This window comes from Podarcis tiliguerta (genome assembly GCF_965153285.1).
Source record: "Podarcis tiliguerta genome assembly, chromosome: 10".
Classification (NCBI taxonomy): Eukaryota; Metazoa; Chordata; class Lepidosauria; order Squamata; family Lacertidae; genus Podarcis; species Podarcis tiliguerta.
The window spans coordinates 5546423-5562798 of NC_139543.1; the positions used below are offsets into that span (position 1 = coordinate 5546423).

Below are 16376 nucleotides of genomic sequence, written 5' to 3' on the forward strand. Positions count from 1 at the left end.
ATGATTTTCAGGAGGCACTGGGGATGTGGGTAGAGGGTGAATTGGGGGGGGGGGGATACACCAGCTGCCTTCCTCTCCTGCTAGTGGGGAGGTTTCCACCGGATCAAAAGCCCATCTGTGAGCTCAAGGGCACCAGGTGTAGTCAGCCTTTTCATTCCGCCCATTCTAAAATTTAAGTAAGTAACTCTACCAAATTATTTCCTCCTACTGTCTCATGAATCCCATGAATTCTTAAATTATGTCTTCTTGTTACATTCTAGATTATTTCTAGTTTTGCCCCTACTCTATTTAATTCTAATTTATACATACATCTTACATCCTTTTTATTTATCTTTTACAAGCATAACTGTCTCTTCCTGCTAGTGAATATGTGTTTCACATAGGTGTTCAAGATTTACCCAATTTGGCTTCACTGAGTGAATTTTGTCCCTTATAATGTTTAATTTTCTATCTATTAGTTTACCTCTGTTTTGAAAAATAAACCCTTAATTTTGATCCTACAACCTTCCCTATCTTGCTATCTATGATGCTTTGTGATTTATCTTGTTTCTGAATCTTCTGAATTGTTTTCTAAGTCTTAAATTATTTTTTTCTCATTTCTTTCAAGTGTTTTGGTTTTAAAATAACACCAGTCAAGATTCTCAGTTCACCCATACCTCCCTACCATGACCCCTTCCCTCCCCTTCCCTGATCCTTAGCATCATTCCTCTTGGGTGTTTTCTTCCCGTTTTTTTAACATATTTTACTGTCTTAGCCCACTTTAGATATTCAGCCATATGCTGGAGAAATGAGATAGCAAGGGGTCAATCAGATATGTCTGCTTAGGAAATATTTCCTTAACTTATTTTACCCTTATATCAGTGTAAATTCAATCAAATATTACAGTTAACAGATTCGAGCTATTCTTTTTGTATACAGCCCAAAGTGAAATAATCCTTCAATATTATATAAAAGAACTAACAACTCTAACAAATCATATGTTTAATTGTTAAAAAATAACAATCCATTCAAGGAATAGCAATCATGTCAGACATCTAAATAAGCTTAATAATTCAGATTATTCTTATTAAATGCAAATAACAAAGAGTAAAAGGCAAATAATATAAGACTTCCTTTTATTCAAACATACACAAATGAAAGTTCCTACAGAGTAACTGAATTCAGTCTTGTTTCTTCTTCATGTCCAAAAAAATAGAATTCGAAATCTAAACAAGGCTAGGAAATAACTATGCTGTGTACTTTTGTTAACTTTTGAAATCTAAACAAATACAAACTGGTCCAAAAACCTGGGGAGAATAGTGGAGTCCACTCTAGATTTTATTTCTATAAATAGAAATCCAAACAAGGGGACAAAAATAACTATTGTACTCATTCTGCTTGTTCAGATCCATGCACACAAACACAAATTAGACGGTAGAAATAAATGCACTCTTGTTCCATCTTCGTATCCAGCTAAACAGAAAAGAAAGTCCCAATACAGAGAATGGCTAACAAAGTGATCCTAAACTCTGGTAGGATTCATCAAGACAGAGAGGCAGATCAACTATCACATGCAAAACTGCTCTCACTTCACAGCAGCCATGGCAGAAGGTGCTTGGACTGTTTGTCTTGGACATTTTATTTTAGCTGTGATAGCTCCAGGTTGGTACAGCTGAAGAAACCAAGGTTGGTGCTGAAGAAACCAAGGGGGCCCCCTTTTTGGGAGTTGGACTGCTTCAAGATCCAGCAGATCTTTGGCCAGCCGTGTTCTGCCCACAATGCTCTATTTTTGAGAGGGGGGGCACACGAGGGGTGTTGAATCTGCCACACTACAGCAGAGACCTCCACAGTGACCTGTGTCCTCAGTGCACAGTGTACTCCTTCTGCTTCTGTATATCTAAACAAATATAAAAAGACTTCACATAAAATGAGAGAAGCAACGGCATGCTGAGTGGACCCTAAGGCAATCATTCCATCAGCACAAGGATCTCTGCCTGCACGTCACTTCAGGAGGGTGCAAAGAAGGAGAGAAAAGTCCAGCTGTGCAAGTGGAAATCTATCCATTGAAAGGATTTGTTAGCAAAATACCACCCACTGTTTCAGTGGCGTAGCGTGGGGGGTGCAGGGGGGGCCGGCCGCACCGGGCGCAACATCTGGGGGGTAGGGTTAGGGGGCACAAATCCACGGGTTAGGGGGTGCAAATTACTTGCCTTGCCCCGGGTGCTGACAACCCACGCTACGCCACTGCACTGTTTCACTGAATAGACAAAGATACAAATTCAAACTACTATGTGGAGACTTTTCACTTGGTTATGATCAAACAAAACAGAAGCATACCGCTAACTGAGATCATCAATATCTTCGGTTGTTTCATCCATGTTCAGCCAGATCTCAAAGAGATAGATGTATTAGTCCAGGAGTCAGCAACCTTTTTCAGCTGTGGGCCAGTCCACCATTCCTCAGACCATGTGGTGGGCCGTACTATATTGGGGGGGGGGGGTGAACGAATTCCTATGCCCCACAAATAACCCAGAGATGCATTTTAAATCAAAGGACACATTCTACTCATGTAAAAACATGCTGATTCCCGGACCGTCCGTGGGCCGGATTGAGAATGCAATTGGGCCGCATCCAGCCCCCGGGCCTTAGGTTGCCTACCCCTGTATTAGTTTATGGCAGCAAATTGTCTTGTAGCACATATTTTTTGAACACATTTATTTTTGTGAACATAGGTTTCTGTGGATCCCATTATTATTCACTTAGACTGTGGGGGACAGTGGAAGACAGGAGTGCCTGGCATGCTCTGGTCCAGGGGGTCACAAAGAGTCGGACACGACTAAATGACAACAAAACTCAAATAGTGTTTTCAAGTTTTGACTTAGTCTCAGTAGGTTACATCCTTCCAAATGCAGACTTTTATTTTAAAGAATGGGGAAATTATAAAGATGTATTGATGCTTGTTCAGTATAAAACTGGGGCCAGGGAAGTTCTAAACACAAAGAGCATGCTTCAATATGCCAAAGAAACCTCAGTTAACTTTCTTCCTATGCAATATTTTGGACCATGAAAATGGCAACTATATGGTACAGCTGAAGTACTTATTTTCTTTAGTTTTGAGAAGTTGTATTATTCTGAAATAAGGAGTGTTTGTTTTGCTTTCATTGACCCTCTGCAATAAGATATAATCTTTGAAATCAAGTTATGCCATATAGACTTCACTACGTTTGCCAGGGATCCATTCTGCATTTTCAAATGAATGATAACATAACTGGAAACTTTTACAAAAGGTGCTAATAGATTGTTTCTTCCCTTCCCATCTGCTAACATATTCAGAGAGGCTAAAGGCTTTTAAAATATAATAATAAATTCCAAAAAAAACATTAATTAAACTTATTTATTTATAGCATATATAGAGGCTACCCCATAACCATTTTCTCTGGGTGGCTGGCAAACATAAATTAATAAAACATAATAGTAAAATCTAATTACTGTTTTTAAAAAAATTGCCGCATACCACAGATGATCCATTAACACAGTAAGAATGACAGTAAAATCAGGCAGCAGCAAGATCTAAAATTACACACTAAAAGCCTGCCATAATATATAGACGTGAAAGGATGTGCCTGCTTCTCCACATCTGTTCCTCAAGCATCCCGAAATTACCCCTTCATGGCAAGCTACGCATCTTTCCCCTGAAATGCACCTCCCTCCCAAATCATATTCTAAGATGTATGGAATATGGGCAGGGGTTTATGATTCTCGTACACTACTGCTCCATATTGTTGGTGGCTGAGACTGCTCTAGTTTCTTGATTTGTGAATGTTCCTTTAAGGGAAAAATATTTGGAGAGTGCCATTACTAATTATTAATTATTTAAAGCATAAAATAAAGTAGTTTACATAAGTGCAATAAAAGTAAGGCAATTCCTGCGGGCAAGCTCATAATATAAAGGTCATGACACAAAGTTTGCCTCCTCACCAAACTGCAGTCATGGTCACTTGCAGGATCAAGTGGTATGGGAACAATGCACCAGAGAGTAATAGAAGGAGATAGACCATAGAGAAGGAAATGGCTAGAGCAGTCTGCATAGGCCACTACCAGCCAGAGTAGCTTCATGAGAGGCCACCTACACTTGGGGGCATTCCAATGAGCTTTGAAAGAATTATGTTTTCTGAACTGGGGGGTGGGGTGGGGGAGAGAAAGAAGCTAAACACGGGAAAACATGAGAGGGGGTTGTTTTCTTCCTAGCATCATTTTGTTGTTGTTTAGTCGTTTAGTCATGTCCGACTCTTCGTGACCCCATGGACCAGAGCACACCAGGCACTCCTGTCTTCCACTGCCTCCCGCAGTTTGGTCAGACTCATGTTTGTAGCTTCAAGAACACTGTCCAAGCATCTCGTCCTCTGTCGTCCCCTTCTCCTTCTCCCCTCAATCTTTCCCAACATCAGGGTCTTTTCCAGGGAGTGGAAAAGCATCATTAAGATACCTCAAAACCTCATGGTTTATGAGCAATTATTGTTCCAGCAGCATTTACTGGAAGATGGATTGGGCTGGATTGCATTAAAATTGTGACCAAAAGCAACATTATTTTTTTAATCAGCCTGCTTATCTCACAGTTTCATATTCAGCTAATCTCTGTTTGCTGAAAACTGTTTCCATGTATTAATAGCACAGAAAGCATAACATCTCAATGTTGGCCTTGTGTCATGTTTGTATCTACGCATTTCACACACTTATGTGCAGGTGCTCCAAAGACTTGCACTTTGCATTTTACTCTGCTTAATTCTCAACCATGTGTGAACAGGAATTAATGGCCACATCTTGCCTACTATTCAGCTGGCAAGTCTTCTTTTCCTGGCTCTCTTCATCAATCATGCAGTGCTGTTAAATAACCGGATTACTTTTTAGGGCACAAACTGAGCCAGCAGAGACACACACACTTTTCGGATAACTTAGCACACTGAACTGAATAAGACTAAACTGGCTTAAAGGCATGGATCCAGGATTCTGCTGTTTTGTGAATCAGAGTCTAACAGTGCACTATCCCAATAGCAGGATTTGGTTAAGTGTTTATATGTGATATTTACTGCAGAACTGGGAGGCCATTATCAGAAGATACTAATCAGCTTCTGTGCCTCACATTTGAATGTGGGCATCTATTATCCTTAGGCCAACTATTTCACATCAATACCTGCAGTAAATATGTATGTCAACAAATTCTAAACCTTCCATAGCAAACCCGTTAATTGTGGCTTTATCGGGATTTCCAAATATGATCACCAGTAAACATCAAAGTGCCTTTATCACACAACTGCTTCACAGAGACCAACACATAGCCCAAAATAATGTTTGTTGATAAGACTGAATATATTAAAATAACACTTCCAGAAATAACCTGAAATGCCAGTGGAAGTCAAAAAATACAAATCTAAGCTTAAATCACCAGCACATTAATACACCATAAGCCATGGCAAAACAGATCTATAGACTCCAAGCGAATAAATCCAATTTATAAGTGAAACTCTTCAGATCTGGGTTCAGAGAAAATAATTTCTGGGGCTTCCTCTTGTACTTGGTGGCAGGATGGATCAGAGCCAAGAAACGGACTCTAAATTCTGGCAAGACTGTGGGTGGTGGTTCCTGAGTCTAAATACCGTATTTTTCACTCTATAAGACGCACCAGACCACAAGACGCACCTAGTTTTTGGAGAAGGAAAACAAGAAAAAAAATATTCTGAATCTCAGAAGCCAGAACAGCAAGAGGGATCGCTGCACAGTGAAAGCAGCAATCCCTCTTGCTGTTCTGGCTTCTGGGATAGCTGCGCAGCCTGCATTCGCTCCATAAGATGCACACACATTTCCCCTTACTTTTTAGGAGGGGAAAAGTGAGTCTTATAGAGCAAAAAATATGGTAGTTGGTCAATTGCCTGCTTTGAACAGGGTCATATTTATTCTGAAAGATCAGCTTTGTAGTCAGGAATGCTCCTGGATCCGTCTTTGTCACTAGAGGCCCAGCTGACCTCAGTGGCTAGGTAGGAGCTGCAGCAATTCTGGACTAGAATATCCTGACCACTGTTGTCCATCCATGCACTGGTAACTTCTAGATTGAATTTTAGAAAAGGTAACTCAATGTAGGGCTGTCCTAGAAGCTAGTTTGGAAGCTGCAGCTGCTGCAAAATGCTCACTGGAGCAGGATATCAAGCAACCGCTGTTGAAACAATTGCAGTGACTGCCAATTAGCTACTAGGCAAGATTCAAGGTGCTAGTTTCAGTGTATAAAGGAATCAGGCTTTTAGTGTTGTGGCTCTTGCCCTTTGGAATACCCTTCCTTTTCCTCTTTCAACAAAACTTCTCCAGTCTGCATCTGTATTGGATAAAAAAGAAAGAAAGATGTTTTATCACTTGTTTACTGCCCTGGGCTCCTTTCAGTGGAAGGGCAGGATACAAATGGAATTAATTAATGCCAGCTATTGTTCTTTGAAAATTTGACTACTTGTTGTTAGATAGATTACCATTGCTTCTAGACTCAGCTGTCCTTCAGTGGTCAGGTAAGCCACGTGAAATATCAAAATGGTACATCTCATTCAGTTTTAGGTTCTGGAACCTTTAATTTTGGCACCCCTCTACCAAGCCATTTCTCAGGCCAAATAGCCTACCAAATTCCGAATCAGATCAACATCTCTGCCATGCTCACACAGAAGTCCCCTTCAGGCATCCAGCATTAAATGTGTGAATGGGAACTCATGTACGAGATGGACTGCCCTAACCACTCAATGCCAACAAGTGCTTTGGCCATGGCCCCTCAGCACAGTATGATAAACATGAGTGTGAAGATCCCCCATAGCGAGAGCCTTGCATACATTTTTCAGGAGGACATGACTGGAGCATAAGTCGGTATCTAGGTGGTGAGGGTGGCTCACTCATTCATAAGGGTGGCTCACTCATTCACACATTCGTACTGAACACATGAATGCTTTTGTAGCAGTTAAGGAGAAGAGAGCTTAACTATGAGCCTGGTTTCACACATTAAGCCAAGCATTGGTTTAGCTGCTGTGCTGTGCTAAAAGGACCAGGGAGGAAAGCGGCTTGGATCTCCTCCCTGGGAGCCGTTCTGTTTGCTCTAAGCCATGGTTTGGCTCCGTGTTTCATGTGAATGCAGCCTCTTTGAGTGTCCTACCTTAATGGATGGCAATTAGCATATCTGTTTCTTCTATTTAAGCTGCAGTAAGGATGCGGGTGGCACTGTGGTCGATCAAAAGGTTGGCGGTTCGTATCCCCACGATGGGGTGAGCTCCCATTGCTCAGTCCCTGCTCCTGCCAACCTAGCAGTTTGAAATCACGCCGCCCCCCCCAAAGTGCAAGTAGATTAATAGGTACTGCTCTGGTGGGAAAGTAACCGGCGTTTCCGTGCGCTGCTCTGGTTTCGCCAGAAGCGGCTTAGTCATGCTGGACACATGACCCGGAATACTGTCTGTAGACAAACACCGGCTCCCTTGGCCAGTAAAGCGAGATGAGCACCGTAACCCCAGAGTCGTTGGTGACTGGACTCAGTGGCGTAGCGTGGGGGGGTGCAGGGGGGGCTGGCCGCACCGGGCGCAACATCTGGGGGTTAGGGTTAGGGGGCACAAATCCATGGGTTAGGGGGTGCAAATCCACGGGTTAGGGGGTGCAAATTACTTGCCTTGTCCTGGGTGCTGACAACCCACGCTACGCCACTGACTGGACTTAACTGTCAGGGGTCCTTTACCTTTACCTAAGGTTTATATCCAAAGGGATTTAACAACCTGACACTGTAAGTACAGCTCTAATTCCTAAGCTGTTCTTAAATATGGAGGGTTGATCTCCTGCACATGAAAATGATGTTATTTCCTCTCAAGAATCCAATCATATTTATATTGCAATAAAAGGTATATTACAGGCTACTAAAATGATATCTTGGGGTGTCTACAATAACAAAAGAAATTAGTGAAACCACCTGGAAACATAAATGCTCCCTTAACACATATTTTTAGATATCTGCAAGGAAACAATAATGCATATTTGGAGAACAAGGTTTAGAATGAGAACCAATGTTTGCCAGCCTGGGCTGTAGCTCAGTGGTAGAGAACCTGCCTTGCATGCACAAGGTCCCAGGTTCAATGCTCAGCATCTCCAGGTACCACTGGGAGAGACTACTGCTGGAAATCCTGGAGAGTCACTGCCAGTCGGTGTAGACAATATGGAGCTAGATGGGTCAAAAGGCATCTCCCCGTGTTCCTATGGTGTTCTGCTACGCTGGGGAGCCAAGAAAGAGAACTGTGAAATCATGTCATCTTAGGCATTTTTAAAGATGAAGACGGATGTCATAGTTTGAGTATATTGCTAACATTTTGTTCTTACTGTTAAATCCATGTACATGTTTCCATTCTCAAGCAAGCCGGGGGGTGGGGGGTGGAGACACAGGGCTGCAGTTTCATTAAATTCAGGAAATGTGTTTTTCTTTCTTTCATATGAATATGATTGACTAGTGCTTGTGACATCACTAAAAAAAACCCTGCCTATTCTGAGAACATGATTTTTTTTAAAAAATGTAGATGAATGATGCTCACCTTTTTTTAAAAAAAAATTGTTTTATCTGGACAAGCCACCTGATGCATGAGGGCAGGTGAATTCATTTGTGTGGCAGGCGCATTAGGGGATCTGTGGAAATTAACTAGCATAAAAGGACCAATGCAGCTGGAATCCCTCTGGCAATCTGTAGTGAATGGTACCATACCCACCCCACCTGAGCTCAGGCCAGGAGCTGGTGAACCCTCTCAGGACCCTGTGGGAGGCTCCGCCTTATGCTTAGATCATGCCCAATGCCATTTCCACCTAAGTTGTAACAGATAAGTTGGTTAAATGCCTAATAAAAGCCTGCTGCCCAGTGAAAGTAAGGTGAAAACCCCTCAAGTCTGCCTTGGTGCAGAGTGAAGGCCCAACCACGAGTAACTGGGTTGGTAAGCAGTCCAAAGAGCAATGATAAAAAAAATCAGAGCAACATAAAAAGCAAATATTTTTAGTTATTGAGCATTTTCTGGTTGCTAAAGCTCTGAGAAATCAAATGGAAGTTGCATTGCAAACCGGACTAAAACTGAATTAGAGGCATTAACAAATGTTACTTGGAAAACAGAAGAAGTAGCAAACATTCAGCAGGGGTTTTTTAGAAGAGAAAATGCCGTGAAAAGTACATAACTCAACTAAGCACATAACTCAGCTATCTCAATCTTCAGTACCGGTCTCGATAAGAAAATTAAATTGTTTTCCTGTTGGCTGGAGTTAAAGCTTCCTCTAGTTTCAGATAAGAGACTTTTATCACACCGTTCTACTTCCTTTCATTGCGGGCTTTGTATTTGTCTGGCAGATGTCAAGGATAGGACTACTTCTGGCAAGAACAGAATGCATTCAAGCCAAATGTTCTAGTTACTGATAATATTGCATAAGAACTGCATTAGTACAATAACATGCAGTTATTCAGATAGAATGAAAATGTCTGCTATCCCACTAACACCACAGTGTTATACAGGTCTACCAGGAAGAAAGTCCCATTGAGTTCAGTGGGGCTTACTCCTAGATGAATGACTACAGTGATACCTCTGGTTGCGAACACTTCTGGTTGCGCACACTTTAGGTAACAAGCTCTGCTAACCTGGAAGTACATGGTCCTGGAAGCAAACTTTGCCCCTGGATGCAAGCGGAAATCGTGCGCCAGAGGCGTGCGCAGAGTCGCGTTCAAGCCTAAACAGTTTATATCCCTAATTTACTCCAGGAAACTGCTGAGCCAAATTCTCACTTCTTCCATTGATCTGTGTGCAATAATCCTGGATGCCCCATATACCTAACTATAAATCTTGACTGCATATTATTGTAGCCTCCCTAATATTCATTATCTCTATGCATTTTACACTTCATCCTTTCTAACACTCCACACATGCATTCTTCCTAGTGCTGGATCCATTGGGCCAATGTTCCCTTAAATATTACATTTACACACACACATGGTTCATTCTGGGAATATGAAGCACGGAGGTCTTTGCTTGTATGTTTGTTAGTATTATAAGCATCAAGCCTGGTTTACACGTGACAAACCATTATTTGTTGCGCACACATAATGAACAGCATAAGCCAGAATGAACACTGGACTCACATGCTACCCCACCCTTCAGGCAGAAGAATAGAAGATTTAAAGCTTTAATACTTGTTCTGAACCTAAAATTCCCATTCATCCAAACTCAGGAAACCGTGGTTTCTGAAAATTGCAGTTACGGATATAGGAAACAACTTTGTACTGTACCTAGTTAAACAATCATTCCACCTTACTCAATAAGGTTTACCGAACAGGGAGCTAACACATGGCTCTCCAGCTGTCATTAGACTCCAACTCCCATCAGCCCAGCCAGCATGGCTGATCATCAGGGATAATAACTGTCATAATCCAATTGCATGTGGGAGGCCACTGGTTAGTCACCTCTGGTCTACCTCATCTGACAGAGTCTCTCCAGAGTGTCAGACAGGAGTCATTCTTGGACATGCCTGGAGGTGATGGGGCTGAACCTTCAATCTTTTGCATAAAGTGTGCTTTCCCAGTAAGTAAGCTATAGACCTTCTCCAAGCTAATATATCCAACTAGGATATGGAAGGATGAAACAGGAAACTAACTTAGAATAAATCTCCTTCCCATACATACAAAGGGGAGGGTGAGAATGTGAACCCGAGGCTTATGTAGACTTATTACTGTTCATAACAACCACCACTGGTTGTTCTGTCTTGACCACGTCACAGTTCCTTATTACTCAGGCTTCAGATGTTCTGAAGTTCAATATCTTCTAAATCACCTTCATATTCTCCTAAGCTAAACTAGGACAAAACAAACACTTATTCATAATCACATAAGTTGTGTAGATAGACCAATGGTATGGTCTTTGCCAAGTTGAGTTTGTCATCTGTCTATATTCCTGTGCACTTCGTGTAATAAAGTTCCTTCTGAGATACCTGCTCAGAACAGTTTTAATTAGACCATTTAGCCTAATGGAAATTTGTTACCCAGGGCTCGGGATAATAAAAATGACTGCTTAGCTGTAGTCAATGAAAACTTTGGTGTTTAATCCAGCAATTCCACCAGGTTTCAATTTCTTTCATTGAATACAGTTTATCTTCCTGTTTGGTTTTATCCTGTTTCCCCCTAATTATTGAGGACAGCTGTGTTTAATGAGATCTATAAGATCTAGACTCCCTCCTTCTCCTGCCAATCCTTCCTTCCTGTCAGGGCTAGAATCAGGCATAGGAAGGCAACAAAACAATAAATCAACCAAGGCCAGTGAAGTTAATTATTTATTCAAGGAAACAAACCACAGCCCCAGCCTAGTGGTCTCAGCAACTCTAGGAGGTCTTCCCCCGGTGAAGCAGTTGCGAGGACTGAAGGCCTCAGAGTCTGACCTGTGCTCTGCCGCAGCCTCTTCCTGTTCACTACACCCTGTTACCTCTTCTGCTTCCGGCACCCACCCCAGTCTGCTTCTTCCCTCTCCGATCACCAGTCTGCTCCCTCCCTCTGACCATTCATTGTCATCCCACCACCAATCCCCTGGTTCTGAGCATTCTTCCCCTGAGAGTTCCCTAGGGGGTTCCCTGGCTTGTGTCTCCCATGACTCTTCTGCTTCCAGCCAGTCCATGACACTTCCCTTCTTTTTTTCTTCCCAGCTCATTACTGGCAACTCCAGACCCTTATGTACTGTTCCTCTTTCCTTCCACCCCTTAGGCAGTGCATTTTTTCTGTCTGTATTCTTCCAACATGTTTTGCCCCTGGGCAGCTCCACTTCTGATCCCAACACCTCTGCATTTTGTCTGATCAGTCAAGGAGTCACACAGAGTCTAACTGTGCCTGCCAGGATCCTCTCACGTATACATAAAGACAACACCTAGACGAGACCTTTGAGTCTAATGCTAAAATAAAAGCTGGCTGCATATGTTAGCAGAGTGGAGTCACCTGATAGGATCTGGCAGCTACAAAATTAGTATTGCTGGATTGCCCCATGTTACAGACTTGGTCATTAAAAACACAGCAGGAATGGAATGGAAAACCTTCAAGGGGAGACATCCCTTCATATCCTTTGCTTAAGGGCTTTCCCTGTCTAATTTTTGTACACCATACATTGTGTACTGGACTAGACATGGTAGCATATTATCCACTGTGTATGATAGGAAAAGTGCTTTGGCAGACCACTTAGCTGGGACCCTAAGGACCCTAATGTTCAGTTCCCTGCTCCAAGCACACACTGTCATCATGAATTAACTATTAAAACTATATTGTGCTTCACACATGGTAATTCATCACTTGCTTGTATACATTTTGTGAAGATAAAGCATCATTAAGGAAAACTATTAATTGTTTGCTAATAAAGTGCATTGTGATTCTTTTTGGCAAGGGGTCACACTGTGCCCTTTGCTGCCTGTGAAAGGTCTTAAGTATGTATCTTCTCAAAGATCTACCTTGCATTGGAGACTGTTTGCTCTTGCTGCTCAGTACTTGTTGCACTGGCTTGGTCTCTCCCCATTGAATGGCCACCTTAAACATTCCTACATCTCACTGGATGCCATTGCATACCTGCACCATATTGTGGTCCTTCTGGTGATGTAACCCCACAGCAGCCATTTTATAATTAGCACCCTCAGTGCTTTCTCAAATTTAAAATGTGCCACTGACCCAAGAAGGTTGGTGACCCCTGTTTTAGGCATACAATGGGGGTGGGGTATTCAATCAATTCTCCCACTTACTTTGCCCTGCCTATCTAGGCTGTTACCAAATCTTTATATTCTGTTCCACACCTTGAGTGCTGCACTCTCTCTAACTGGGTTCCCTTTTGTGATCCCAATGCTTCTATTAATTCAGTATACTTTTGTTGAAATAATCCTTCTTCCATTGCTACGAACCCATCTTACGTTTCTGTGTACCAGACCCCTGACATTTACTATGTCAGCTTCAAATCCCTAGACATTATTCTCCTTCTACCTTCCCTGAATTGCTTTCTTCACTTCAGGAAAGTTCATCTGTTCTCACTTTTTTCTGTCCTTCCATCCCACCCACCCACCATCTTATCCCAGGAACAAATTTCCTGCTCATTCTGTCTGTCAACACAATCCATCTTATTGTTTGTGGGCTTCCTGGAAGTTTTTGGTTAGCATACCACAATTTTCAGCAGTACATGGACACTCCTAAGTGAGCCCACGTGAAGAGTTGGACTTGCATGTTTCTTGTGCATGGCTTGAATTAGGACTTCCGTGTTGACTTTCAGTTTCAATGAAATCTGTTTTAGCATTCTGCGTGAATCAGCAATCCCCGCTTACAACAAAGATTAGCTACTGAAGCCCAATTCAAACCATGGATTATGAAACTGGCTTGTTAAACTAAGCATTGTTTGTTTTCAACCAGGATTCTTAATTTACTCATAATGCTAAACCAAGATTATTTGACTCTGAAAGAAAGTTTGGCACATAGGAAGAAGAGAGAGAAGGGGAATAAGTGGGCCTGATGCTTCGTTCATGTTCACTGTGGCTCATACACAGAGAGGCAAACTGTGGTTTGGCCTTACATGTGAACATGCGAAAAACAGGATGCTAGATTAGCTGGGCCTTTGGTCTGGTCCAGGGGTACTTGTGTTTGCTATAGTTTTAAAAATCTGTCTTGAATCCAAGATGGCATCAATATGCACTTTCTCATAACTGAGCCTGCTCCTTATCAGCTACCAGGTAACCCTCCATCCCCCCTTCCCATCCTGATCACTTCTTCATTCTAATCTCCTTCCAGTTCTGCTTATCTTCTTTAAATGCTATGTTTGCTGGACTGTGATTGCATCATTTATCTAGCCTGTGTAGCTCAATATTGGCTCTTGATAAATGTTGAGTAGCGGGAGTAAAAGTCATGTGATCAAAGTTCAGTTCAGGAAGAATCAGGACACAGAGACAGACCACAGGTGAGAGAGGCTGCAGCCCAAGGCAGGTGTTCTCTCAAAAAAGGGTGAAAGAATTCAACAGGTTAAACTTCATTCATATCCAAATACCCTAAACCAGGCATCCCCAACCTTTGGCCCTCCAGATGTTTTGGACTACAATTCCCATCATCTCTGACCACTGGTCCTCTTAGCTAGGGATCATGGGAGTTGTAGGCCAAAACATCTGGAGGGCCAAAGGTTGGGGATGCCTGCCCTAAACATTATTTTTCATTTTAACTTGACCTTTATGCATGTTGACACCCTCTCTGCATGAAGGGGGAGTGAGGGGGAGGACCACTGGCTTTCCATTCCCCTGGCCTGGGTTTCACATACTGTCCACCAGGGAGCAGGGGAAAGATTAGGTTCACCTAGAAAACTTAACAAGGAAGTCCCAGCTTTCTTATCATGAAAATAAACTATGCTTCCTGTTCTCCAGCAAGCAACCCAAGACATATTGCATGCTGTCACTTTTCTTACATTGTTTTTCACTTCCAACAACAAAAATACCTTACATAAGCCTCTTTGTATGCATCGGATGTTAGACAGAAATGCTCAGAGACAAAAGCAGACAGGGTAGCCATATGTTGCAGCACAGCAGCCTGCGAGAGTCCATTAACGCCCTTTCACCACCACCAGAAAAAAAGCTGTAAAGATAAATGTTATCTAAAAACATCCTGCTAACAGAGTGAAATAAGGATAAGGAGGTCTTCTTAAATTAAACACGAAGAGGACACAATCTGTTCTTCTTGGTCACCAACAAATCCAACTTTTCTCTCTGACACTTCTGCCTACTTTTCGCCCACAGCAGAAACCCGGTTTATCCTCCTGCTGCAGGGGATGTTTTCCAGGCCTCCAGGGAATAAGGATGGTGCTTGCTCTTGTTCTCTTCGTACTGTAAAGCCACCCCTAACCCTTCAGGCAAATTTGGCGCATCAGAGCTGAGCCATACAATTAAATTAAGCCATGCTACCATATTTGTTCTTGCTTGGGCGCTGAATGGTGTTTGGATTGAGGGAGGGATGTTGTCCTAGATTCATCCAGTGCTAATAAGAAAATATCCCATATAACTTCAATTAGTTACATTAGCTGGATTTTTGTTCTTTTCTCTTTTTGTTGCTTTTTTCCAACCTTCTTTCCTCCTACACTCAGGTATGGAGAATCTTTAACCCTCCAGATGCAGCAGAACTATAACTTCCATCATCTATTGCTATTTGGACTTGTTTCCTGGGGCTGATGGGAGTTGTATTTCAGCAACAACTGGTGGGCCAAATGTTCCTCACAGCTGATATAACTTGAATCTGACAACCTATACAGTCATACCTGGGAGAAAGTCCCGCTGAAGTCAATTTGGGATTTACTTTTGAGTATACACGTACAGTGGTGCCTCGCAAGACGAAAAGAATCCATTCCGCGAGTCTTTTCGTCTTGCGGTTTTTTCGTCTTGCAAAGCAAGCCCATTAGCGGATTAGCGCTATTAGCGCTATTGACAGTTTAAGGGCTATTAACGGCTATTAAAGGCTTAAGGGATTAGCGGTTTTGCTGCTAAAAGGCTTTTAGCAGCTTAGCGCTTCAGAAAAAGGGGTTTTGGAGCGGGGAAAAAACTCAAAAATTTTCGTCAATTTTCGTCTTGCAAAGCAAGCCCATAGGGAAATTCGTCTTGCGAAGTGCCTCTGAAAACGGAAAACCCTTTCGTCTTGCGGGTTTTCCGTCTTGCGAGGCATTCGTCTTGCGGGGCACCACTGTATTCAGTTGCACCATTACACTGCAGTACTACATATTGCTACTCAAAAGTAAATCTATTTAATTCAGTGCGGCTTACTCCCAGGTAGGTGGGTATATGATTGCATACTTACCATATTTTTCGCTCTATAAGACGCACCAGACTACAAGACGCACCTAGTTTTTGGAGGAGGAAAACAAGAAAAAAAATATTCTGAATCTCAGAAGCCAGAACAGCAAGAGGGATCGCTGTGCAGTGAAAGCAGCAATCCCTCTTGCTGTTCTGGGTTCTGGGATAGCTGCGCAGCCTGCCTTCGCCCCATAAGACGCACACACATTTCCCCTTCCTTTTTAGGAGGGAAAAAGTGAGTCTTATAGAGCAAAAAATACGGTACTTAAGCATACATACTAGGGGTTATGCTCCATTGGATTCAATGTGACTGTCTGGAATTGCAGCTGTTAATTTTTATATTAATAGTGATTGTCAATTTTTAAAATAAAGGAAAATATGACAGCTAGAAGTCTCAAAGTAATGGTACAGAAACAGGGTAGCATGGATATCTGAATGATTTTTCATGTGAAGCAGTGGAATTTTCATAATCATTTACTGTACTTTTAGTCACTTTTCTTTACACAAAATGTACCCCCAAAATAGTACAAAGGCCTGGATAAACA

General features: G+C 42.2%; 1 protein-coding gene across 22 annotated transcripts in view; it reads left to right on the plus strand.

The window, feature by feature from the left end:
- Positions 1-16376, plus strand: part of MAGI2 (membrane associated guanylate kinase, WW and PDZ domain containing 2) — a 598802-nt gene that overhangs the window by 411372 nt on the left and 171054 nt on the right. The window lies entirely within an intron of this gene.